This window comes from Suncus etruscus, chromosome 1 (genome assembly GCF_024139225.1).
Source record: "Suncus etruscus isolate mSunEtr1 chromosome 1, mSunEtr1.pri.cur, whole genome shotgun sequence".
In the NCBI taxonomy this organism is placed as follows: domain Eukaryota; kingdom Metazoa; phylum Chordata; class Mammalia; order Eulipotyphla; family Soricidae; genus Suncus; species Suncus etruscus.
Window position 1 is genome coordinate 89,183,783 of NC_064848.1, and position 26,717 is coordinate 89,210,499.

General features: G+C 37.7%; 1 protein-coding gene and 1 non-coding gene across 2 annotated transcripts in view; one reads left to right on the top strand and one right to left on the bottom strand.

Moving 5' to 3' along the window:
• The window catches only part of DYNC1I1 (dynein cytoplasmic 1 intermediate chain 1), a 377,776-nt gene that overhangs the window by 304,562 nt on the left and 46,497 nt on the right, over positions 1 to 26,717 (top strand). The window lies entirely within an intron of this gene.
• Positions 15,746 to 15,850, bottom strand: LOC126028849 (U6 spliceosomal RNA). Its single transcript, XR_007502552.1, has one exon. It is a non-coding gene; the product is annotated as a U6 spliceosomal RNA (small nuclear RNA).

The window sequence follows — 26,717 nt, forward strand, 5'->3', positions numbered from 1 at the left end:
AATGACAGAAAAGTAGATGTTGAAAATGCAATACATGAAATACTTTAAGAAATACTACAAGAAATGAAGTCTTACCTTTAACAACTACAAAGATGAAACCAGGAGTAATGTTAAGTGAAATAAATCAGAATAAAGATAGATACCAGATGATCTCACTAATATATAGTATATAACAAAACGAAGTAAGGGACTAATCACTGTCTGGTGGGGATAAAATTTCTTAGACTCTAATTACAGAATTAGAGTTAAAAAGTTGCATGGGTGGGGCCGGAGAGATAGCATGGAGGTAGGTGTTTGCCTTGCAGGCAGAAGGTCTGTGGTTCCAATTCTGGCATCCTATTTCGTCCTCTGAGCCTGCCAGGAGCGATTTCTGAGCATAAAGCTAGGAGTAACCCCTGAGCTTCTAACTGTGACTCAAAAACCAAAAAAAAAAAAAGTTGCATGGGTGGGGTGGAGTGGTGGCGCAACCCGCCAACATCCCATATGGTCCCCTAGGCCAGGAGCAATTTCTAATTGCATAGCCAGGAGAAAACCCTGAGCTTCACCGGTTGTGGCCACAAATAAAAAAGTTTCATGGGAGAAGAGAGACATTTGGAACTAAAATGGTACAATAGGCCACGGTGAAGAAATATTCCAAAGCATATAAACACTTTCACTTTTGTAAGCCAATATTCCCTCATAATAAATATATATTATAAATAAATTAGACAGTCCTCATTTTAAAATTAAAGAAAAACATCAATTTTCAAAGATAAGAAAAATTGAAATATTTAATAGGAAATATTTTATATTGAGTACATGTTAAAATTATTCTTTGTATTTGGGGTAAATAAGTACATTATTACAAAAATGGAGGAAAATTTTGGAGGGATTTTGGGGCCACACCTGGCAGTCCTCTGTGGTTACTTCTAGGTCTGTGCTCTATAGATCAAGCAGTGCTGGGGACTGAAACAGTTTCCCATCCTTTTAAATACATTTGCCCCTCTACAGTCCTACTCAATATATTTTTTCTTTTTTGGCTTTTGGGCCACACCCTCTGACTCTCAGGGTTTACTCCTGGCTATGCACTCAGAAACCGCTACTGGCTTGGGGGACCATATGGGACGCCAGAGATCAGAGATCAAATCGAGGTTCATCTTGGATCAACCACGTGCAAGGCAAACGCCATACCATTGTGCTGTTGCTCCTTCACCCTACTCAATATTTTTTAAAGTAACTACGGAGGGTGAGGGAGATACCACATGGGTCAGGGGTACATACTTGGCCTGCTTGAGACCTTGGGTCAAAAAAAGGGTGGAACTGAGTGCAGTATGGGCATAAAGCATTTGCCTTACATGCAACTGATCCACTTCAAACCCCCTTACTTCATCTGGTTGCTCAAGCACAGCTAGGAGTGACCCCTGAGCACAAACCTGGAGTAACTCCTGAGCACCATCGGCTGTGACCCAAATACTTAAAAAAAAAAAAAATTGAATAGCAAAGAACTGGAAACAATTCAATGTTCCTCAATAGGTTGTTCAATGAATCTGGTATAATCAAAAAAAAAAAAAAACAAAGATGGCACTATTCACCAGTACAAAGAAATAAAGACCTCTACCAAAGAGTAATCTTAAAATATACTTATTAATTGTTATCTTTATTTGCAAAATTAAATGATTATAAAGTAATATTGGTTTATGACATTATAAACTATATATGTTTCAGGTATATAACTCAACATTTGTATTTTGTATTGTATTCATCATTATAGGGTAAACCTTTTAAATAGAAAAGCATGGTCACAGGGTAGAGATATAAAGTATTTGCCTTTCACGCGACCAACCAGGGATGGACCCGTATAGTCCCCTGAGCCTGCCAGGAGTAATTTCTGAGAATAGAATCAGGAATAACCCTTGAGCTCCATCAAGTGTGGCCTCAAAACAAAACAAAACAAAACAAAAAAAGGTAGAACACAATTAAAATCCAAATACCGTATTTATTCGAGTATAACACGCACATTTTTCTACCAAAAAAAAAAAAAAAGAAATCAAAATTTGGGTGGGTTCTAAACGAGGGCTGGGGTGGGGTGGCAGTGGCAGCCAGTCCAATGAGGGTGCAGGAGAATTGTGAGTTCGCACTGCGCCTTTTCCGGGCTCAAGAAATCTGGCCTATCTCTCGTGACATCTGGGTTCAAACATCATGGGAAGACATCCCAAAAGAAATGATCATCAAGAGTTTTTGGAAGACAGGCATCCGCAATCAAATGGACGGCACAGAAGACGACCTGCTGTGGAATTCAGATTCAGAAGAAAGCCAAGAAACTGTAGAAACAGATGTTCCTGCCAACTGGGACACTGATGAAAAATTAACTCGAGAAGAATGGGAACAATTTTTTACTGTATCTAATGATGAATCTGACTTTGAAGCATTTAAAATAAATGTTGTTACCTTTTATTTTACTTCGGTATTGTGTTTATACCAGTTTATGTTGTCAATAAATGATTTTTATCATGGCCGCACATATTCAACAACGTTTTTTTGTCAATTACAATGCTTGGTGTGAAACAAAATTCTATACCGACTTTTAATAGAAAATTAGGGGTGCACGTTATACATGGGTGCACGTTATACATGGGTGTGCGTTATAATCGAATAAATACGGTACTGACTGTATATTTGATTATATTTTCACATTATACATGGGTGCACGTTATACATGGGTGTGCGTTATAATCGAATAAATACGGTACTGACTGTATATTTGATTATATTTTCACTGACTGTATATTTGATTATATTTCACATTAACTTAGATGTAATAATGAGATGATCACCTTAAGTGATCTGATGTTTTAAACACTTGTATTAATATTTATATTGTTTAGTGCTAAATATTTGCTTCAAAATAGTTGAAAACATAGAATTAATATAAACAGATTAGCAAAATGAGCCATATATTAATAAATATTGAATTTGTTTATTATATTATTTTATTTCTGAGCATGTTAATATTTTGTGCAGTGAAGTATTTAAAAATAGAGGGCATGATTAATCACCACAAATTCTTTTTCTAATAATACTGTCATAAACTTTATTTATTTTTATTAAGCCACAAATTCTTAAGTACATCCAAACTGAAATATTCCAGTGGATTTAGCAACTCAGAACTATTAGTATTTATGGAAAATATAGTCACAGTAAAGTGTGTTGATCATGGCACAAAAATAATGAGTTTAGGAGTAATTTAAAGCAAGGAAATGCTGGGGGGAAAAAATGAGTTCTATTAGGAAGAGAAAAAGATCCAGGGTAAAGAAATAATTCTTCCTTTTTATGTTTTTTAATTTTCTTTTTAAAGTTTGTAGAAATGTTGAAACATGTCTCTATAGCAGAAAAGAGCATAAAAATAGTAGAGGGAAGCTAGAGAGTACAGCATATAAGGCATTTGCCATGCACATGGCCGATCCTGATTCAATTTTGGTATCCCATATGTCCCTTTAAACCTACTAGGAATGATCTCTGAGCACAGTCTGCTGTACTCCAAAAAAGAAAATAAATAAAGAGTTAGAAAGGTCAAGAAATGGCCCTAGAAATAAATAACTGGGATACAAAACCTGTAGGGGGCGAATTTTAAACTGGGCAGTGACTTCTGAAGTCACTTTAAGAGATAGAGTGGTGAGGGCAATTAGAGAAATAACTACACTAACAACTGACAGTTTTAATGAATGAGAAGTAGAATGCCTGTCTTGAATACAGGCAGGAGTTGGGGAAGGAGGGAAGGAGGGAAGTGGGGGCATTGGTGGTGGGAATGTATCACTGGAGAAGGAGGGTGTTCTATAACTGAAACCCAACTACAAACATGTTTGTAATCATGGTACTTAAATAAAGATATTATTAAAAATAATTTAAAAACTTTTTTAAAAAGAGATAACACAGAGGTTAAAGTACTTACATTGAATGCAGACAACCAGGGTTTAATCCCTAGCACTGCCTCTAAACACCATCAGGAGAAATCCCTGAACTCAGTAAATCCTGAGCACCACTAGATGTAGCCATGTTTTCCTACCCCACCCCCCACAAATAGTAAATATAAGCAAGAGGCAGAAAGAGTTCATATATACTACTTTTACTTCAGTGAGATTAGAATATAAAATTTATTTTAAAAAGAATATAAAAATTCTGATAAATGAAAGTACTGAAGAGAGCAGGATTTCAATTTTGGAGAATGTGGAAGACCCAGTGGGATTGGACACTAGAATGTTTTAATGGCAGCAGTCATCAAAGCTGATTTTTTTCAAGAGAGTTAGATGCACAATGGGGTGTGGGGGGGGGCGTGGAGAGAGGCATTGGTGACAGGAAGTTTGCACTTGTGAAGGGGGTGTACTTTTTATGACTGAAACCCAATTACAAATACATTTGTGGGCCCGAGAGATAGCACAGCGGCGTTTGCCTTGCAAGCAGCCGATCCAGAACCAAAGGTGGTTGGTTTGAATCCCGGTGTCCCATATGGTGTGCCCCCCCCCCCCCCCCGTGCCTGCCAGGAGCTATTTCTGAGCAGACAGCCAGGAGTAACCCCTGAGCACTGCCAGGTGTGACCCAAAAACCAAGAAAACAAAAGCAAAAACAAAAAAAAAACCAAATACATTTGTAACCATGTGTTGCTTAAATAAAGATATTACTAAAAGAAAAAAGAAAATGTAAGAAGGGTAGGGGCAGAGAGATCGTATAGCCTTCCATGTGCCTGCCTGTTTAGATCCCTGGTATCCCATATGGTCGCTGGAGCCACAGTAGGAGTGATTGCAGAAACAGAAGTAAGCCTGAGCACTGTGGAGTGTGGCCCCCCCAAATAACAAACACACAGAGAAAACAAAGAAATCTATGTATAAATGAAATCTGGACTACAGTGTTACCAAATGTAATGGAAAGACAACTTTGGAGATAAAAGGTTTGGGATCTAGAGACAAGACAGCATTTGAAGGATCCAAATTGAAGGGACAATTTACTAGAAGATTGGAGAACTGTGAAACAGTTGTGATGAACAAGTAAGAAGCTGGCTCCCTCAGTGTTCTGAAATAGAACACATTATCACGAGGAGATCATGAAGAGGGAGTAAGTTTATTGGAGGGAGAGGCAGGAGGGACTGAGAAAGGGATTAGGGAGAACTTTCCCAGAGAAAACAAGGATGGAAGCAATGGATTTATCTGGAATGGAGGGCAGAGAGCATGATGGAAACATCTGAAAAGGAGGAAGTCAACAAGTAGGCTGTTTTGTGGAAATAATCATCAAGAAAGACCCCAAAAAAGCACCATTAGACTACCATGAAATAAAAGGGCAGATGCAAAGAAAGGATCTGGAATTCCAAATAAGATAAATCTTTGAAATTCTGAAGAAAATAATAGGAGAAAGGAAAGTATAATAAAGCACATTACATTACCCTCTTTACTCCCCAAGAACCTCCTTCCCACCTCTGTACAGTTTCATCATTAAACCCTAGTCAGGAAATGTTTCACACTGAAGCAGAAACTTTGCTGGAATAACTAACTTGGCAAACAACAACAAATAACAACCAAAAAATGAGCAAACAAACAAAAAACCAAGCTGCTGTCCATGCAGATGAATCAACAGATGTGTGCGCAGCCATTTAAACCTCAAGTTAATTAGGTAATGTCATGGGCTGAGATTATAAGTCTATACTTAATTATTAGCCACATTAATATTTTATAGTCATTTTCAGGATCATGCTCAGGGTGATTTTTGCAGGAATGGGGGAGAATTGCTAGGGAGGGGAATAGGATAGAGACAATACTAGCTTTTCTTGAGGTTGTACTACATTGCAGGCATTCTGCTAAAATATATTGTAAACATCTATTTATTATATCCTTAAATAGTAAATTTATAAATAGATAAATTGTACTAAACATAAGAATATAGTTATAAGTTTAAACAACTTGCCTAATATATTATATTATTATTATATTATATTGTGGGGAAACGGAGATGTTCACCCAAATTTGTGTGACCCCAATAGCTTATGTTCTGTTCCACAGTGACACGCAGATCCTAAAGATAGGTGATCCATTTATAGGTCAGTTTGGTCATCTAGAGAAGAGCCAGGATTTTGTCAGTGGCAGGGATGATAAACTTGTGAAACTTAAGTCTGTGAAAGAAAAATCATTTAGATGTAGTGATCAATTTACGTGCAAGAGGAATCAATTACAAATCTGATATTCTTGCCTTAGCTTCTGGATACTATTAGTGATGATACAGAAAATAAGAGGCAGAGGAATGGGTTTAGGATGGGCTTGAAAATTTTTGGAGTGTACTTGAACTGGAGAATCTAGAAATAGGTAAAAAAAAAAATCAATATAGTTAAGTCAAAATTATAGCCACTCCAATCACTCCAATCAGTCACTGTGACATGGTCATTTATTCCAGAGGAAGAAATTTATTGGTAGACAATTGACAAAGTTATAGCTTGGAGCTGCATGTTGAAAAATTTTACTGCCAGAAATGACAAAAAAGATATAGACTGAAGCAAGTGGAGTGAGGAACTGACCTCAGGTGAGCTGTGAGAAAAGACAGAATAGTTTCAGAGTGACTGGGGATGAAAAAGGGCACAAATGGTACAGAACACTCTGAAACAAAGCATATAGAATGATGGCTAGCAGAAAAATAAATCTGAGATCAATTTGGCTATACCTTGTAAGAGACCACTCTTTGTGGTAAGTTTCATAATATCATGGGTCGGTCCTTTTGGCCCTTATCTCTATTGTTTCTGAGTATTATTACCATACTGCCTTTTATTTTCTTAAATCCCACAGATAAGTGTGACTATATTCTGTGTATTTTAAAGTTACATGAAGTTGTGTTTTAAATTTCATGCCCTACAAAGCTGAAGAGTGGGATGGGGAGCCGGCAGGGATACAGTTGACTTATTTTGTGAAGTCCTTCTTTCATCCCAAGGTTGTATCAGAGAAGCTAGTTCACATAGGAGATAAATTCAATACCCTCCCAACCACATTCCCATTATAATGAATACCCTGTTAACTGTAACTATATAAAAAACCTCAAATTAGTCATAACCTGTTTGTGGTGACAATGGTTATTTAACATTCTTCAAACATTGATAAGTATCTTTCTCTTTATTTGATTATGAATAAAAATTTAAACCAAACAGCAGCATCTCAGAATTACAAATCACTTTAACGAGACTAGAATTTAAAATAACCTTATTAAAGGCTAGAAATAAACACAACAGGTAGGGTATCTGCCTTGTTCAGGGCCCATCCAGCCCAAGACTGATCCCTGAGCACAGAGCCAGAGGTAATCCTTGGCCTCTACTGAATGTGGCCCCAAAGCACAATAAATAAATAACACAACATAGCAATTCCTCTTAAACTTCAAATAAAATTTGAAAATACTGTGAGTCAAAGCTTTGGTTTCTTTATGTTTTGGGAATTTTGACCTGCACTTAATGGTGCTTGAGCTACTTCAATTTCTGTGTCCCTAGGGGTATATGTCAGGGGATAAAATGTAAGACCAATACCTTAACCCCTGTACTAGCTCTCTGACCCTAGACTTTGGAATTTTGTTTCCCATCCTTGCTAACATTGAGGATTTTCAGATAGGTGTGAAGCAAAGAAAAAGAAATAATATGTGGCACTATTTCAATTCCTTCTGAAATCATTATTTACCCTGATAAATCTTATTTTAAAGTTTACTGGATAACTTCAAAGCACTTGATAATCTAGAGATAAGTAAAATTTAGTCTTTCTCACTAAGCCAGTTAGTGATACCTTCATATATACTTAAGATAATATCTCAATTTGTTTGTGCTGCTGATATAACAAAATACCTTAAACTGTGTGAATTATGAAAACAGAAACTTATTTCTCAGTTATAATAGCTGAGAAATCTAAGTACAATATGATAAGAGTTGTAATTTCTCTATGTGACTCACAATGTACAAATACTTAGGGATATATATGTTCCCTTTTAATAATAACAATAATCCTGGGGCAAGAGAGATAAGAACCAAATCCCCTCCAGGGCATTTACAATGCTGCTCTGACACCAACATGAGCCATTTTTAAATTGATAACCTGACAATGAGGAAATGGGAACAACTTGATCTAAGAGCAAGTTGTCCTTCCTCATCAGCTATCAATAAGACAAAATCAGAAAACATGTCACCCTTTGATCTGTGCAAAAGCCAAGATCGGATACAGACGACTGGTTGTTGCAATCAAGACTGGACAGTACGCATCCAGGGACCACCACCAACAACAACAGCAACAAAAAGCTCTAGCCTAGCTTTTGGTATACGATCTGTTCAACAAACAAGAGCTCCAATTCTAGATGTCTGACTAAGACAACCGCAACTGAACGGGTCTTCAGGAAACATAACGAAAGACTTTATCCCAAGCTCCATTCTAGGAGCAACATAACAACCAAGAACACCAACTACAGAAGATGGATTAAAACGACACTGAAGAAGCATAACTGCTAGAACCACAAAGAAAGACTTCATAAACTCCATTCCCTGAGCTGCACAGCCACCAAGATCTCTAGAAACAGAGATCATTTTTCCACATGTTTATTTATCGATTGATCGATTTTTTTGACGTCTTTATTTTGGTGTGGAGATTACGGTTGATGTCTCCAATATTATTTTATTTTATTTTGTCTTGCCTTTCTCTTTCTTTTTGCACTCGAACATGATTTGATTTCAGAACTGAGACTATTGTGTGGTGCCTGTCTTTATTGCTGTAGTGCTCACAGTTATTTAATTCGATATTTTTTTCTGTATTGTTGTGGTATCTCAATTACCTTTTTCACATCCTCTCTCAAACTGAGGTTGGAAACCTCTAGAGGGACTCTGCCCATTTTCAGCATATTTGACTTTTTTTTTTTTTTTTGGGGGGGGGGGGCACAGCCGGCCGTGCTCAGGGGTTACTCCTGGCTGTCTGCTCAGAAATAGCTCCTGGCAGGCACAGGGGACCATATGGGACACCGGGATTCGAACCAACCACCTTTGGTCCTGGATCGGCTGCTTGCAAGGCAAACGTCGCTGGCTATCTCTCCGGACCCGTGTATTTGACTTTTGACTTCTTTTTTTTTCCGTCTTATTTTGACCCCAATCTATTGCTTTTCTTTCCTTCAAACAAAACCACATACCTCGATTTTTCTAGCTCTGCCTCTTAAATAGAGGGGGAAACAAGGGAGGGTTCCAGGACCAAACAGATATGTGATCACTAATAGTAAGCCAGAAAAAGAGGGGTCCACCTACTCTACAGCCCGGGGGGTGATAGTGCCGTATATGGGTTATAGAAAGGGAACTGGAATGGGGGGAGGACATAGTTGGTGATGAGTATTCCCCTGATTCAATGTTAATATGTACCTAAAATACTACTGTGAAAGATATGTAAGCCATTATGGAAAAAAATTGTGTTTTTAATCAGAAACTTTCTTGGACTTACATGTATTATTATTATATCAATTATATTATATGTTATGTCACTATATTATGTTATGTTAGTTTACCTTATTATGTTAATTAATTTGTCTCTTGAATAAATTCTTACAATAAAAAAAAGATTAAAAAAAAAAGAAGTGGGACACTTGACTTCTATGCAGCCAAACCAGGTTTATTCCCCAACATCAAATATTGATTGTCCCCTAAGCACAGCCAGGAGTGATTCCTGAATACAGAGCCAGGAGTCAGTCCTAAGCACAGGGGATGTGGCTTCCCAAAGAAACAAACAAATAACAATGACAACAAGAACCACAAATCCTATTCATCAGAATTCCATTCTCCTGATATAAGTACTTTCCAAGGATCCATCAACTAATGTCATCATCTTTAGGGATTCAGAGTTCAACAGAGAGAAATTTTGGGGAGAATACACTACACAGTAGGTTGAAAATTACACATGAAAGGCAAACCAAACTAGAGGAAAATTTGGTAGTTGTGTATCATATATAGTCCACTGATTAAGAATTCATATTTATAACACAAATATAAAATATTAGGAAAGAAGAACATGTATTCCAGAGAGAATATTTTTGTTTTGTTTTGTTTTGGGTCACACCCAGTGATGCTCAGGGATTACCCCTGACTATGTGCTCAGAAATTGCCCCTGGCTTGGGGGGACAGATGGTATGCTGGGGGATCTAACCATGGTCCGTCCTAAGTTAGCAGGTTCAAGGCAAACTTCCTACCACCTGCGCCACCACTCTGCCCCCAGGAGAGAATTTAAGGCTAAAATTTGCACATAGAATGGAAGAAATCTAATGTTGAAGACAGAAGGAAACACTATATCCATTCACTTTTTTAAATTTTTATTTTATTTTATTGAAACTATTGTTATTTACTAAGTCCTTCATTGTTGGTTTTCAGAATATCACTCTACTAGTATCAACCTCCCAGAGTGCATCCCATACCATCAGCCTTTGCCCACCAGCCTGCCAGCACAACAGCAACAGGCCCATTTTAAGTTTCAATTATTAGTGTTTGGGTCTCTTGATTTAATTGTTGTTGACTTCGGCTTGTATATTTAGTTCTATCCTTATTTTTCTAATTTCCAAAAATGCATCTGAGACTGCTTGGCTCCTGAGCCCCATCCTTTCATATTTATGTTTCTCCTCTTCCATTCAATTTCTCTCCTTCTCCTCACTATACTCTAGGGCCATGGGTGTTTGAGATAACGCCATTAAACCATGGCATTTCTTCATACAGCTATTCTAAATAGCATATATAAGTTATGTCATTCTGTATTTGTCCTTCTTTTTCTGGCTTCCTTTATAATATCATTCAGTTCCATCAATTCTGCTGTAAATTACATGTTTGCATTATTCTTTTAACTATGTAGTATTTTATTGTATATATGTGCCACATCTTCATGATCTACCCATCTGTTGTTGGATATCTAGGTTGATTTCGAGTTTTAGCTATTGTATTGAGTGCTGAATGAATAGTGGTGTTCATACGTTCCTTTTGGATGAAAGTTTTTGTCTCCTGTGGATAGCTGTCCAAAAGAGGATAGCTCAGTCCTATGGCAGCTCAATTTTGAGTTTACTGAGACCCCTTCAAAATATTTTCCATAAGAGTTGGACAAAGCAGCATTCCTACCTGCAGAGTATAAGAGTTCCTTTCCTACCACATCCCCACCAATGGAAACTGTACCCAGAATTATTGATATGTACCACCCTCACTATATAAGATTATACGTCATTATTTTCTTGATTTAGAAATCCCTAATGATATATGATGATGATGAGCCATATACAAAATATATAAATATATTCTCAAACATCAAAAAAATTTCAATAGGCCCATTATGATAAAGTGTTTATCATCATTTATTATCAGGGAAATTCAAATCAATGTAACAATTAGATATTGTCTTATACCAGTGAGAATGGATATATCGAAAATACTGAGATCAAATGTTATTGGTGGGATATAGTAAAAAAAACAAAAAAAGAACTTTATTAGGGCCAGAGCAAGAGTACAGTGGGTAGGACACTTACCTTGCACTGGGCCAATCCATGCTTGATTCCTAGCATCCTGTATTGTCCCAGAAGATACACCAAAAGTGATCTCTGAGCATAGAAACAGAAATAAAAGTCCTAAGCACTACTGGGTGTGACCCCCTCTCCAAAGGAAAAAAAAAAAAAAGTTAAAAGATATTCGCATGCACTGTTGGTCCGTAACGTCTCTTTAGAAAACAGTATGGAGATTTGAGCTGCCAAAGAACCTAGAAAGCCCAGCTTTAGATACTATTCAGGACACAAAAACATCTATTCAAAAGGACATATGCACGCAATTATTCATTGCAACACATAGCACAATAGCTAAGCTATGAAGTCAACCAAGATGTGCAAGGACATATGAGTGGATTATGAAGGTGTGGTGTCTATATACACAATGAAATACTATGCAACTGCAAGGAATGATGAAATCATTCCATTTGCTGCAATTTAAATTGAATTAGAGGATATCATATTAAGTGAAATAATTCAGAAGACCAACAAACGCAGGATGGTCTCACAGCATATGGTATGTAGAAATACTAAATGAGGGAATCTACAATAGCAAAGGAGAAAATGGCTCAGTGATCCCTGACCCTAGAGTATAAGCACTGATCCAACAGCACTAAAAGCAAGAAGCCCAAACTACAATAAACAAATTAAAAATGTTTCTTACACATTACATTTCCCATCTATCAAGTGCTAGAGTTTGATGATGCTTAAAAATCAAATACAAACTTTTTTTTTTTTTTTTTTTTTTTTGGTTTTTGGGTCACACCTGGCAGCACTCAGGGGTTACTCCTGGCTCTATGCTCAGAAATCGCTCCTGGCAGGCTCAGGGGACCATATGAGATGCTGGAATTCAAACCACAGACCTTCTGCATGCAAGGTAAATGCCTTACCTCCATGCTATCTCTCCGGCCCTTCAAGTACAAACTTTTGGCTGGTTTAAAACATTCATTATTCCACTCAGCTTTTCTGTTTGCTGAGGTTTTGGATAATATTTTTTCTTGTACTGTAGTTTAGCTTAGTGGCTTGAAAAGTTATGAGACTCTGGAATGTTTTTATCATTACATCCAATTGGAAAGTTTAGTGGACTCCAATTAAACTTTGAGTTAATATTTATTTTGATACTGGTACAGCTTTACAAGGATTTGGGTTCTTGATTCTGTTCACAAATTTGCCAACTCAGTTTCTTCCTTTAGACTTCAAAGGACTGGTGCTTCTGCTTATAAAGACAATATCCTGCAGATTCCTTTTTTGCTAGAATTTTTCCATTCTTAATTGTCGACTAGTCAGGTATATGGCATCACTTAATCTATGAGCCAGACATTGATGTGAAGGCTGGACAACAATGAGCTTGCTATCATCTGAGAGTATTTCTTATTTATTGATTGATTGATTGATTTGGTTTTTGGGTCACACTCGGCAGTGCTCAGGGATTACTCCTGGCTCTATGCTCAGAAATCGCTCCTGGCAGGCTTGGGGGACCATATGGGATGCCGGGATTCGAACCACCATCCTTGTGCATGCAAGGCAAATACCTTACCTCCATGCTATCTCTCCGGCCGGCCCCTGAGAGCCTTTCATGATACACACTTTACTGACAGAAAATCACTAACTTCCTCAAATTCATCTTAATGTCATATAATCCAAACTAACAGTTAACATACATCCCATCCCACAGATATGTTTTGTTTGATTTTTGTTTTGTTTGGGGGCCACACCCTGTGACACTCAGGGGTTACTACTGGCTCTGCGCTCAGAAATAGCTCCTGGCTCAGGGGACCATATGGGACACCAGGGGATCAAAACACGGTCCGTCCTAGGTCAGTCAGGTGCAAGGCAAATGCACTACCACTGCACCACTGCTGTGGTCCCCTGTTTGATTTTTGTTTTGAGGCCACAGCTGATGGTGCTCAGAGCTTACTCTTAGCTCTATGCTCAGGGATTACCACTCTTCGTGAGCTCAGAGAACTCTATGGGTCACCAGACATCAAACACAGATTGGCAGCATGTAAGGCAAGCTTCTTATCTGCTGCACTATCTCTCAGACCACAATTTTTTTTTTTTTTTTTTGATGGGGAGAGGGAATAAGCCCAAGTATTGCTCAGGAGTCTGAGGGTCACATCTGACTGAATGACAAAATGGATCTGATGGGTCAATGCTAGAGCTCAGCAACCTGATGCTACTCAGGCCCAATGTCATCAAGGGTCATGAGGGAACCCTACCAGTGTATGGGTGCCTCTAGGGTTATCTGTTACACCTAGATCTGTCACACATGGGACATGTGTTTCTGGAACTTTAACTCACAAGCTGCAACTTTGAGTCTGCTTTGGATGTATACCAAACTCTAAGCAATCACTCTGGCCTTCTAGTTTACTTAGTTTACATGATCTGCCAGGGTTAAAATAAAAGATGATTATCATGACTGAGTAACTTCTTCACTACAAAGAATGAGATAAAATTTGAATTTATATGAATAAAAACCATCAGAAAGTTTTTATTATTAAGAAAACATTGGTTACTGCATTTAGATGTCTTTTATTAAAATGGTTATGCACTCTGAGGCTGGAGAGATAGCACAGCAGTAGGTGTTTGCTTGCATGCTGCTGACCCAGGATGGATGGTGGTTCAAATCCTGGCATTTCTTATGATCCCCCATGTCTGCCAGGAGCTATTTCTGAGTGCAGAGCAACCCCTGAGTGGCCCCCAGGTGTGACAAAAATATACCCAAAAAATAAAAAAATAAAATTTTTTAAAAATGGTTATCCACTAATGATAGTGTCAAAAAGGAAAGAGAGAATGAGAGAAGCAAAATGGCTGACCCAGAGACAGGTGGAGGATGGAGAAAATGGGGGACATTGGTGGTGGGAAAGTTGCACTGGTGAAGGATGATGTACATTCTATGGCTGAAACCCAACTATGAGCAATTCTGTAACCATGGTGCTTAAGTAAATTAATTATATTTGAAAGTTATGTATTATGAACAACATTGTAACCACAGGGTTTACATAATAAATTTAATAAAAATAAAATGGTTATGCACTTTAATAAATGTTAAATATTACTCTGTCATAGTTAATGCATTAAAATTAGTTTGGTTTATTGACTGAGTCACAGGGTGTGTAGATTTTCTACCCTTTCCCTGTTAGACCGTGAATTCCTCGAGTGTAGACCAATTTTATTTTGTCTCTTTCCTCTAGGATCTGGCACAGTGCATGGCACCTGATACACACACTTAATAAATCATTGAGTTAGTACATGAATGAATAACCCCTGGGGTTTGAAAAAGATGTACATTAAAGACATCTCATAACAAATATTTAGTTAGCAGTGGTTTGGGGCAGTAAAACTCAGTCATAATTTTAAAATATAGTAATTAGAAATCTGAGGTTAAGCTCTAAAAATCCTATTAGAAAATATTCAGGAAATGGTAGTTTTGGAAGGAAAAAGTTGGAGGCAACCATACAGGAGACAGTAGTCTTTTCACTGATTTTCTTATAAAGTAGATGAGCAATTCAATCAGTTTGTGAGACTGATCTGAAGATCTGGGCAATTGATCGACAACCAGTGAATCTTTATCCACACCCATCATTCAAAAGGATGGGTAGAGGACTGGAGAATTAGTAAGGCAGGTAAGATCTTGTCCTACTGGGATAGATTTGATCCCCAGCAACACTTATAGTCCCCTGAGCACCTGCAGAGGTGATTCTTATTTTTTTAATAAATTATTTAATTAAATAACCATTAGATACACAGTTACAAAGTTGTTCATGATTGAGTTTCCGCCATACAATCTCCAACACCCATCTCTTCACCTGTGCACATTTCTGCCGCCTATTTTCCCACTTTCCCTTCCCTACCTCTCCAGCCTGCCTCTGTGGCAGATATTTTTCTTCTCTCTCTCTCTCTCTTTCTCTTTCTCTCTCTCACTCTTTCTCTCTCTCCCTTTTTTCCGTTAAGACACTTTTAGTTATTGAAGGGGGTATCATGCATATATGAATATCTTATTGCCTTTCAGCATCCAGTTCTTGTCCAGAGTAATCATTTCCAATTATCAAAAATATGAAACACAATGGGGCCAGAGCAATAGCATAACAGAAAGGGCACTTGCCTTGCACACACCTGACCTGGATTTGATCCCTAGCAACTCATATGTGTCCTTGATCCTGCCAAGAGTAATTTGAGAATGCAGAACTCGAGCATCACAGGGTATGGACCAGAAAACAAACGAAAATAAATGGAACATTTTATGAATTTGTGTGTCATTCTTGTGCAGGAGGAACATGTTAATCTTCTATGTATCATTTCAATTTTAGTATATGTGCTACTAAAACAAGTGCCTGGGGTGATTCTTGAGCACAGAGTCAGGAATAAACCCAAATCACCACTGGATGTGCCATGCTTTCCTCCTCTCCCCAAAATGAACTCATATTTATCTATGCAAGCAATGGTATATTTCCCAGCAGGCCTGCCATTTGCCTTTGGTGTATTGTTCCCCCACTTAAATGCTCTTCCTAAGGCTAGCCCTGGAGAAGCCTGCTTTTTATGGAATATGGTTTCCTCTAGAAAGAAGGGTTATAATTCTTCTCTGAATCATAGTTTAAAACACAAACTCCTAAATCAAACTAAAGCATCAGAAGGGAGATAGGAAAATGTTCAAGAGAAATTTCTCAAAGTACCTTTCAAGAAAGGTTTGAAGGAGTTCATTAGGTAAATGGAGAAGAGGAAAAGCATTCACAGCAAAGAAATCAAGTATTCCAAAACAACATACTGTAGCTGTGTGGTTCTAGGAGAGTTGCTTAACTTGTCTGTGTTGTGCTGAAATTGACTTATCCAACTCAGATGGTCTCAAACTAATATAGCCTGCTTTAACTTTTTTTTTTGTTAGTTGGTTGGTTTTGAAGCCACACCTAGTGCTACACAGGAGTTCCACCTGTCTGTGCTCAAGGATCACTCTTGCAGGGCTCCAGAGACTATATAGGATGATGAGATCAAGTTTTGTAGGCCATGTGCAAAGCAAATGTGCTATAGCTTTGGCCCTGTAGCTTACTTCCTCTCTTCAGAAAAATAATTACTTAGTGCCCCCCCCTTAGAAATCTACTTTCTTTATTCAGAGAGAACTCTGCATAAAGTACCTGAGTACTACTGTTCCCCACGAATTCTTCCAACAACCCCAATAGACAGTATTCGCCACTGAGGAGCACTGATCTATATAAATGTAATAAAATACTATCAAGCTCCTAGGATCTAAGTAAAGATTAAATATGCTAATACATGAAAAGTGATGTCAGGCACAGATTAAGCACTGTGTTGTTGTTTGGAATTTAGAGTGGTTTAGTTGAGCTGGAACAGTGGGGACATAGTGACCGAAAAGGAATAACATATAGATGCCTCTAGGAACAAAATGAATGTTAATCTGTGATTCTATACAATGGAATGTAGAGTTTCTTCTGAAGATAGCAAGGGAGGATAAATAATGATAAAACAGAATCTTTTCACCTCTTGCTTGCTATCAAGCAGTGCAAAACTAGCACTAAAGGCATCTCACCCTCCCTTCAGAATGCAGAACCCCCATTTTAGTATTCTAGAATGCTTTACATCTGACAGCTGCTTCATTCAATCGCCAGAAAAACTTGTGTTCCCCTTTAGTCCCTCTCATATCTCAACCTCAGTTAACTGGGTTTTGTGAAGTTCTACCACATTCAACATTAATATCTTGATTGCCCAGAATGTTCGCTTTTGCAGCCCTTCATGAGACTTCCTTTCTAATTCACAACTACACTCAACTTCAAATGAAACCTAATCATGACAATAACACTAATGATCAACAATCACAGAAACTATATTCAACTGAATACTTACTTCATGTGGCTCACGTTGTACTAGTGATGTCACATAATATTAAGTCTAGTCAGTATATTACCACATGGTTGTTATCAATGGTTGTTCCTAATTTGTCACAGCTAAACTTTCTGCTAGTTTTTATGCTTAATTGCTTCTACATTTTTATTTCAGTTGAACTGTTCTTTTCCATCAACTTCTTATTACTACTAAGGAACAAAGAGATAACTCAACAGGCTGGAATAAATGCTTTGCATACAGGAACCCAGAGTTTGATTTCCAGCACAGCTGGGACAGTCCCAAAGCACCATGTTAGGAGTAGCTTCGGAGAACCTTCAGGTGTGGTGCAAAAACAAAAAACATTGTGGATTTTGTTGTTGTTGTTGTTTGGTTTTTGGTGTTCAGGGGATAATCCCAGCTTGGTGCTTGGAGAATTTGCTATGTTAGGGATTAAACATGTTAGGGATTGAACTTGGGCCTTTCACACACAAAGCATGTACTTAACCCCTTTGAGTTTTCTCAAATTTTTGAAATATAGATATATAAGTATATGTGTGTATAAATATATATATACACATCGTTCTTATCCTTTTTAGTTCCAACAAACTTCTGTTAGCAATATTTATCTTTCTTTCTCTCTCTTTCCTTCTCTTTCTTTCTTTCTTTCTTTCTTTCTTTCTTTCTTTCTTTCTTTCTTTCTTTCTTTCTTTCTTTCTTTCTTTCTTTCTTTCTTTCTTTCTTTCTTTCTTTCTTTCTCTCTCTTTTCTTTCATTTCTTCTTTCTTTCTTTCTTTCTTTCTTTCTTTCTTTCTTTCTTTCTTTCTTTCTTTCTTTCTTTCTTTCTTTCTTTCTTTCTGTCTTTCTTTCTTTTTCTTTCTCACTCTTTCTTTTTTCTTTTTTGTTCTTTTCTTTGCCACACTCGGTGATGCTCAGGGGTCACTCCTGGCTATATGCTCAGAAATCACTCCTGGCTTGAGGGATCATATGGCACGCCGGGGGATTGGTTAGGGTTAGGGTTAGGGTCTGTCCTAGGCTAGCACATGCAAAGCAAATGCCTTACTGCTTCCACCACCGCTCCGGCCCCATGTTAGCAATATTTCTAACCCTCTCTCAAAGTCCCATTAGACGTTTTATACCTATTCCCCAGCCCAATTCCTGTTTTAATTTTTTTTTGGGGGGGGGGAAGGGGCCACACCTAGTGATGCTCAGGAGTTACTCTTGACTCCAAATTCAAAAATCCCTCCTGGCTTGGGGGACCATATGAGGCGCCCGGGGATGGAACCATGGTTCATCCTACGCTAGCGCAGGCAAAGTAAATGCCTTACCACTTGTGCCACCATCAATTCCTGATTTCTTAAATAGACTTAAGTGTGGCAATAAAACAAAGGAGAGACAGTACAGTGGGCAGAGAACTTGCCTTGCATGTAGCTCACCTGGGTTCTATCTATGGCATACCTGTGATTCCTTCAAGACTACAAAGTTTGATCCATGAGTACAGATTAGTTCCTGAGCACCATCACCAGGTGTGGCCCAAGTCTGAAAGGAAAGAGAAAAATATGGGGCCGGAGAGATAGCAAGGAGGTAGGCATTTGCCTTGCATGCAGAAGGAGAGTGGTTTGAATTCTGGCATCCCATATAGTCCCCCAATGAGGCTGCCAGGAGCGATTTCTGAGCTTAGAGCCAGGAGTAACCCCTGAGCACCGCTAGGTGTGACCCAAAACCCAAACCCCCCCCCCACAAAAAAAGGGAAAAATAAAGGCAGAGAGATACTCTAATTTTCTTACTTCTAAAGAAAAGTATATGTAAGGAATTTTTGTGGGCTTTTTTAACCCCTTAAGATACTCAATATTATTTGCTTTTACAATTCCCACAGTTCTTTTAATTGCTTTAACTACTTAGTAAATATTTACACTGTCTTTTTTCAGATGAGGATATTGCTTTATTCATCTTCATTCTATGTTTAATAATAGATTGATAAAAAATTATACACAATATAGAATGAGCAAGACCTGACTACTGGAATAAAGTACCACTTTATTAGCTTGGGATAATAAAAATTGGAAGGCTGTCATTTTTCCAGTACTTTGTAAAGAACAAATAAGAGCTTTACAGAGGAAAAATAAATATAATTAATAACTGAAAACTCTCATTTTTCTTTTCAAAATAGAGTAACAGGCTCTCTCATAAATTCAGGAGAAATAGACCTCAATACTTACTACCAGAAGCTCACCAGCTCTCTGGAAGTTTCTGGAATTGAATGTTGTGGAATTATCCAGAGAGTGAAATAGCTTTCTCTCTTGTCCACTGGTTCATTGGCTTGAATGAAACCCAAGTAAAAACTAAGAAGTCTCTTATAAGTTGTCAATTTCCATCTCACTTAGGACCTTTTTTAATTATTAAAAATTCAACTTTACACCTGATTTTCTCTTTAGTACCTTGCCAAGTACAGTTACATTAAAAGTTATAATGGGGGGCCGGGCGGTGGCGCTAGAGGTAAGGTGCCTGCCTTGCCTGCGCTAGCCTTGGACGGACCGCGGTTCGATCCCCCGGTGTCCCATATGGTCCCCCAAGCCAGGAGCGACTTCTGAGCGCATAGCCAGGAGTAACCCCTGAGCATCACTGGGTGTGGCCCAAAAACCAAAAAAAAAAAAAAAAAAAAAAAAGTTATAATGGGTCATCAATGTGGTGGAAGGGTTGGGTTTAAGACTCCTGGCTTATCCACCTATGATACTTAATATATGCTTAATTTAATTTAATTTTTTGTTTGTTTTTGGGTCATACCCTGCAGTGCTCAGGGGTTATTCCTGGCTCTAAGCTCAGAAATCGTCCCTGGCAGGCATGGGGGACCATATGGGATGCCAGGATTCGAACCACCATCCTTCTGCATGCAAGGCAAACAGCCTACCTCCATGCTATCTCTCTGACCCCAATATATGCTTAATTATTCTCTCCCAATTTTCCTCCTAAAACAAAGTTAAATAAATGAGTTGAATTTTGCTATTCTTTGCCTTTTTTTTTTTTTAAGGAGGGAGGAGTTTGGGCAGTACAGGCAGTACTTAGGATTTACTCCTTACTCTCACTTCTGGTTGGGCTCAGTGAACATATGTGGTGCCAAAGATCAAACCTGGGTTGCTTTGGCTTCTAAGACACTAAGATAATTTTAAACACAATATTATGTTTTCGGGTGATCATGATTCTTTTCTTAATAGTATTTTTTGTTAATCTAGAGTTGTAATAAATTAGAACAATCATGCTCTTCTTTAGGAATACTCCCATCCAATGGGAAATAAAGTTTCTTAAGAGAAGGGAATAACCAGGCCTTCTTTGTCATTTATAATAAAATTATTACCAATTTCTCTGAGATAGAGCTCTCTTCTTAAACAATCTTCTCACATAACTTTTATAAAATATACCTCTCATTACACCATCTCCTTATTCTAATTATAGCCTCATTGTACTTTGGAACATTAACAAAATTTTATAGGAAAGGAGAAGCAGTTTCATAATTTAAAAGTACAGGGGCCAGATAGATGTGATTGTGAGTCATTTTTAAGCTGTCTTTATTAATTTATTGATGTTTTTAGGGGCTTTGTCTATTTTGAATATAAATTCTCTTTATGATGTGTCAGAATCCCTGGCCAAAGGCAATTAATGAGCATAACATCTAAGTTTTATTTGATATAATTTTTGGGGGGGGGCCACACCCTGTGACGCTCAGGGGTTACTCCTGGCTTTGCACTCAGAAATTGCTCTTGGCTCAAGGGACCATATGAGACTCCAAGGGATGGAACTGCTGTCTGTCCTAGGTCAGCTATGTGAGAGGCAAAAACGTCCTACCACTGTGCCACGGCTCTGGTCTCTATTTGGTGTAATTTTTTTATCTCAGGTCTTACATCAAAAAATGTATTCTTGGGGCCAGAGACCACAGTGGTAGGGCATTTGCCTTGCACACACAGATTCAGGAGACAGTGGTACAAATCCCGCATCCCCATATAGTTCTCTGGGCCTGCCAGAAGCAATTTCTGAGAGTAGAGCCAGAAGTAATCCTTGAAAGCTGCTGGTCAGACCCAAAAACAAAAACAAACAATTAAAGACACTTCACTTGCTCCATTGTAACTTACTGTTTTATTCATCATATCTTAGTTGTTCATCTATGTGCTTTACTTCTGGGATCTTTTTTTTTTTTTTTTTTTTTTTTTGTGGTTTTTGGGTCACACCCGGCAGTGCTCAGGGGTTATTTCTGGCTCCACGCTCAGAAATTGCTCCTGGCAGGCACAGAGGACCATATGGGGCGCCGGGATTCGAACTGATGACCTCCTGCATGAAAGGCAAACTCCTTACCTCCATGCTATCTCTCCGGCCCCTACTTCTGGGATCTTTTTCTTTAAGACATGTGTTTCTTTAGTCAAACACTATACTTTATGTATAGTTGAAAGCAGGTAGTATCCAATGTTTGGGTTTTTTTCTTGAGTATTTTTGCTATTCACACATTTTTAGTTTTTAATTTATAAATTAACTTTATAATTTTGTATTCTATTCCTATGAAGAATGCTATTAGTATTTTGCATTAAATTTGTATACTAATTTAGGTATTATATTTATTTTAATTTAGTTTTCCAGTCCACAAGCTGCTTAAGAAATAATTTATATAATTGGGGCCTGAGCAATAGCACAGCAGATAGGGCATTTACCTTTCATGTAGCTAGCTGACCCACAGCATTTTATATGGTCCTCCGCGCCTGCCAGGAGTAATTTCTGAGTGTAAAGCAAGGAGTAAATCATGAGCATTACCAGGTGTGGCCCAAAAACAAAAATAATGATGATGATAATATTAATAATTTATGTTATCACTTGTTTTCTACATCACATTGATAATAAATGATAAGGAATCAGTTTAAAAATTATTTAATATGGGGCCGGAGATATAGCATGGAGGTAAGGCGTTTGCCTTTCATGCAGGAGGTCATCGTTTCGAATCCCGGCGTCCCATATGGTCCTCCGTGCCTGCCAGGAGCAATTTCTGAGCATGGAGCCAGGAATAACCCCTGAGCACTGCCGGTGTGACCAAAAAACCACAAAAAAAATTATTTAATATTTTAACTATCAATGCTTATTTGCCAATTAGTAATAAAACCAGATATATTTCATATATCTATTTATATATTGGTCATAATAATAGATTAAAATATTAATTAACACCAACAAATTCAGCCCTTAAATTAAATATTTACTTACTCATTACTTCCTTGTTTTCCACTGAGCTATATATACATAAGCTTCTTGAAGTCAATGACTATATTTCACTTCTATTATACTATAAACCGCATAGCTTTTGGTCAGAGTAGTAAATGGCCAGAGTAGTAAATATAATTCACACTGCTATTCTCTGTTGTTTTGTTTTGGGGCCACAACTAGTGATGCTCCAGAATTACTCCTTGCTCTGTGCTCAGGAATCACTCTTGTAAGGCTAAGCAGACCATCTTGGATACTAGAGATGGAACCAGGATTGGTTGTATGCAAGGCAAATGCCCTACCTGTTGTACTTTCACTCTGGCCCCCATATTGCTTTTTTTTACTAATAACATACATTCAGTCACTTGCAGTTAAGTTCTTACTTGAAAACAGGATAAATGGTGAGCTTTCATGTTTATTGTAGATTTATTTCAAGCCTCAGTCTGGAATTCCAGTGACTGAAAATGAACCACACCTAATGGGCCTGAAAAGACACCTGTCTAGACTTTACTGGTGCAAAATTGGATGACTCCATTCTACATTTATCCCTCTCTCTTTTTTTAATACATCAAGGATATTTTGTCCTTTTGTCTATAAATTTTTCACACATTTAATATATGTCTAAATAGTGATATTATTTATCATTAGAAAACATACAAGAATATTATATTAATATTATATAAACAATATATATCCTTAATATACTCTTTATAAATAATGGAAGTTCATAGTTTACATTATGTAGAGTTTACCCCATTTTGTACATTCCATGGGTTTAAATAAATGCACAATTATATCTTTACACATGATTATAATACTAGAGTGTATCATTACTGTATCATTACAAAAATCCTATTTTCTGTTTTTAGAGCCTCACCTCATCCACACCCCAAATACTGGCAAACACTAATGTTTTCACTCTCAACCATGATTTGCCTTTTCCAGAATATCATATTACTAGAATCATACAATATGTAATCTTTTTAATTGGCTTATTTATCTTATACATTTCTTTTAGTATTCTGCATTAAGGATTCATCTATATATTTTATTGTCATAAAAGTTCATTTCCTCATCAGGGAAGATTATTCAATGACTAGACATATTATAGTTTATTTATCTCAAGTTATTTACTGGTGCCACTAGACATTTGTTACCTTGCAAGTATTGAAAATTATGAATAAAGCTGACATACATATTTATGTGAAGATTATTGTATGAACATAAGTTGTCGACCCCTTTCCAGTACACCAACTAATACTGTTAATTGATGGAGTGAATGACAAGAATATGTTTAGTTTTGTAATAAATTCAAGTTGTCTTTCAAAATGAATGTATATCTAATATTTCCACTAGTAATTAATAAGAACTCCTATGATCCCTTTCCACAAAAGAATTATGCAGCAGTCTTCCTGGATGATTTGAAAAAAATCATCATTCTTTCACCAGGCAGTACTTTACCTGATATCTCAATGCAGGATACATGCCATCATGCCTTTGTCACAGCCAATAGAATGTACAATGTCAAGAGTGAACTTCAGAAGTCAGACGGGGTGGTGCAAGTGATAGGGCATTTGCCTTACATGTACTAACCTAGGACTGACCGCAGTTTGGTACCCCGGCATCCCATATGATCCCCCAAGCCAGGAGCAATTTCTTTCTTTTTTTTTTTTTTTTTTTTTTGGTTTTTTGGCCACACCCGGCAGTGCTCAGGGGTGACTCCTGGCTGTCTGCTCAGAAATAGCTCCTGGCAGGCACGGGGGACCATATGGGACACCAGGATTCGAGCCAACCACCTTTGGTCCTGGATCGGCTGCTTGCAAGGCAAACGCCGCTGTGCTATCTCTCCGGGCCCGCCAGGAGCAATTTCTTAGCACACAGCCAGGAGTAACCCCTGAGCATCACTAAGTGTGGCTCAAAAACAAACAAAAAGAAAAAAAAGTGAACCTCAATGGAAAACTATAGATATGGATTGATAATGATGTTTTTATGTATGTTCCTTAGTTCTCCACTCTATGAGGGTTATTGGTAACAGGACTGTTAGTAATACCTAGGAATGTAGGAAGCAGAAGTATGTAGGAACAATTTCATATAGTTTCCATTCAGTTTTCTGTTGATCTAATCCTGCTCTGAAAAAAATTACTAAAACAAAGCAAAAAAATTAAGACTTACTTTTATACAAAAAAAATGAACACATCAGGACTGAAGAGTATATTTAAAGGTATATTTATATATCACTTATATAAATTGATGCTTGTAGTTATAAGTTCCCAGAGTAGCCTAAGGGTAGTATCTGTTAAATAAGTTGGGAAACATTAGCTAAGGTCTAAAGAAAGGAGATTCTCTGTGCATACTCACATGCCTAAGAATTATGGGTTTAGGCAGGGCTTGGTCAAGATTATATGAATGAACTGTTTTCCTGAAGGAGTGTGGACTATTCTACAATGGTAGAAAGCTTCATTAACAAAGACTATAAGGCCAGAAGGGATTCTGTGTGCAGCTGACTGGCTAGAACAGAGGGTTTTGATTAGGAGACTAGGGAAAAAGCATATTTGGATAGCTTGGGCTTGCCATTTTAGCAGTGATCTGTCTCAGTGGGATTAGATGGTGAAATTCTTAGCCTGGATTTTCTAACACTGAGTACTGGCCATGGGATCTGTGGTGTGGAGGTAGGTACTTTTGTCAATGTAGCTATTTGTACTGAGTCTGTCACTAACTCAGCAGGAGGTAAAAATTATTTGACAGTCTCTTTTGGCTCTCACCCATCCAGAGTGAAAGTGGGGGTATCAGAGCAAGTGGGTGCTGGGAAGAGTGAGTCCTTAAGAATTGGAGCTTCTAGTGAAGGAAACTGAAAAAGTATTGGGAGGTTTACCCAAGTCTAGGAGCACCCGTGCCAGGCAAGCCACCATAATAGAGTCGCTGTAACCTCCCATTCTGTCTATAATTAGACTCTCATGCTCAAATCTCACTGTTTGTAGTTTAGTATCAGTCTCTATGTGTTGTGTTTTTGTAGATCTCTGTCTCTCTGCTTCTCTATTTCTGTCTCTGTCTCTTTCTCTGTCTCTCTTTCTCTGTCTGTCTCTCTCTGTCTGTCTGTTTCTGTTTGTCTCTGTCTGTCTCTGTCTGTTTCTCTCTCTCTGTCTCTGTCTCTCTCTCTGTCTCTCTTTCTCTTCTCTCTCTCTCCACCTGCCTCCATCTCACATTTGTGCACAGGAGTATACCAAATTATTATTAATAAAAAACACTTTGGAATTACATCTGTTAACTAAGGGCCCTCTCCTAAACAAAATATACATTTTAGCACAGGTCTAGCAGTGTCTTATTACACTGCAAATGTAAAATACTCGCCAAATGCTAGAGTACAATCATTTAAGCCCATTTGACTTCTTAAAGCAAGGGTGATAACATTTTGGATTTCATTTTTGTTTGTCCTATAAGAATCTTGAGTTTCGACCAAAAAAAACAGGATCTGGATGAATATACTTTAGACCTCACTTTTTGTCCCCGGGCCAAGTGGACTTGGGAGAGAGGGTGGAGCTGTCTGTTCAGACATGATTTTTAGTTTTGCCCTTTGCCTCTGGAGCCAGCACTCTGGCTCATATCCAGCCATACCAAGAGAAGATTATGGTATTTTCTAGGTAATTTTAAGGAGCACAAACCCAAAGTAAAGTCAGGTGGTTTCAAGTCTGCAGTGAATTTTTCATGTTAAGGATTTGTCATGATTTGGGTTTTCAGCAGAGCTGTATTTTAAGTGATGAAGGGAGTTGCATTCTTCTGGAGACAGGCATGTTTTGGTTGTTTGCTAATGACCTCTGGTTTTGCTTATGGGGAGTTTTTTTTAGCAAGTGGAAATATAGTAAAATACAACTATTTTTCATACTTTCTCTTTTTTTAAACAATGGGAGCCCTTGCAATAAACTGTCAAAACCAGGCTATAGATATTGGTTATTGTAGTATCATTAATACTGTATAAAATAAATTAGTCATTTTGGCAATCAAATGCATTCTTTGGATATCCTGTTGGTACTTTTAAATAGTGCCTTCCCTTCACTATTTGATAGATCCTATTGTTCAAAGAACTGTAGAGATGTATTAAAAAATTCATTGAAATTTTTCCAACCTCAGAAACCT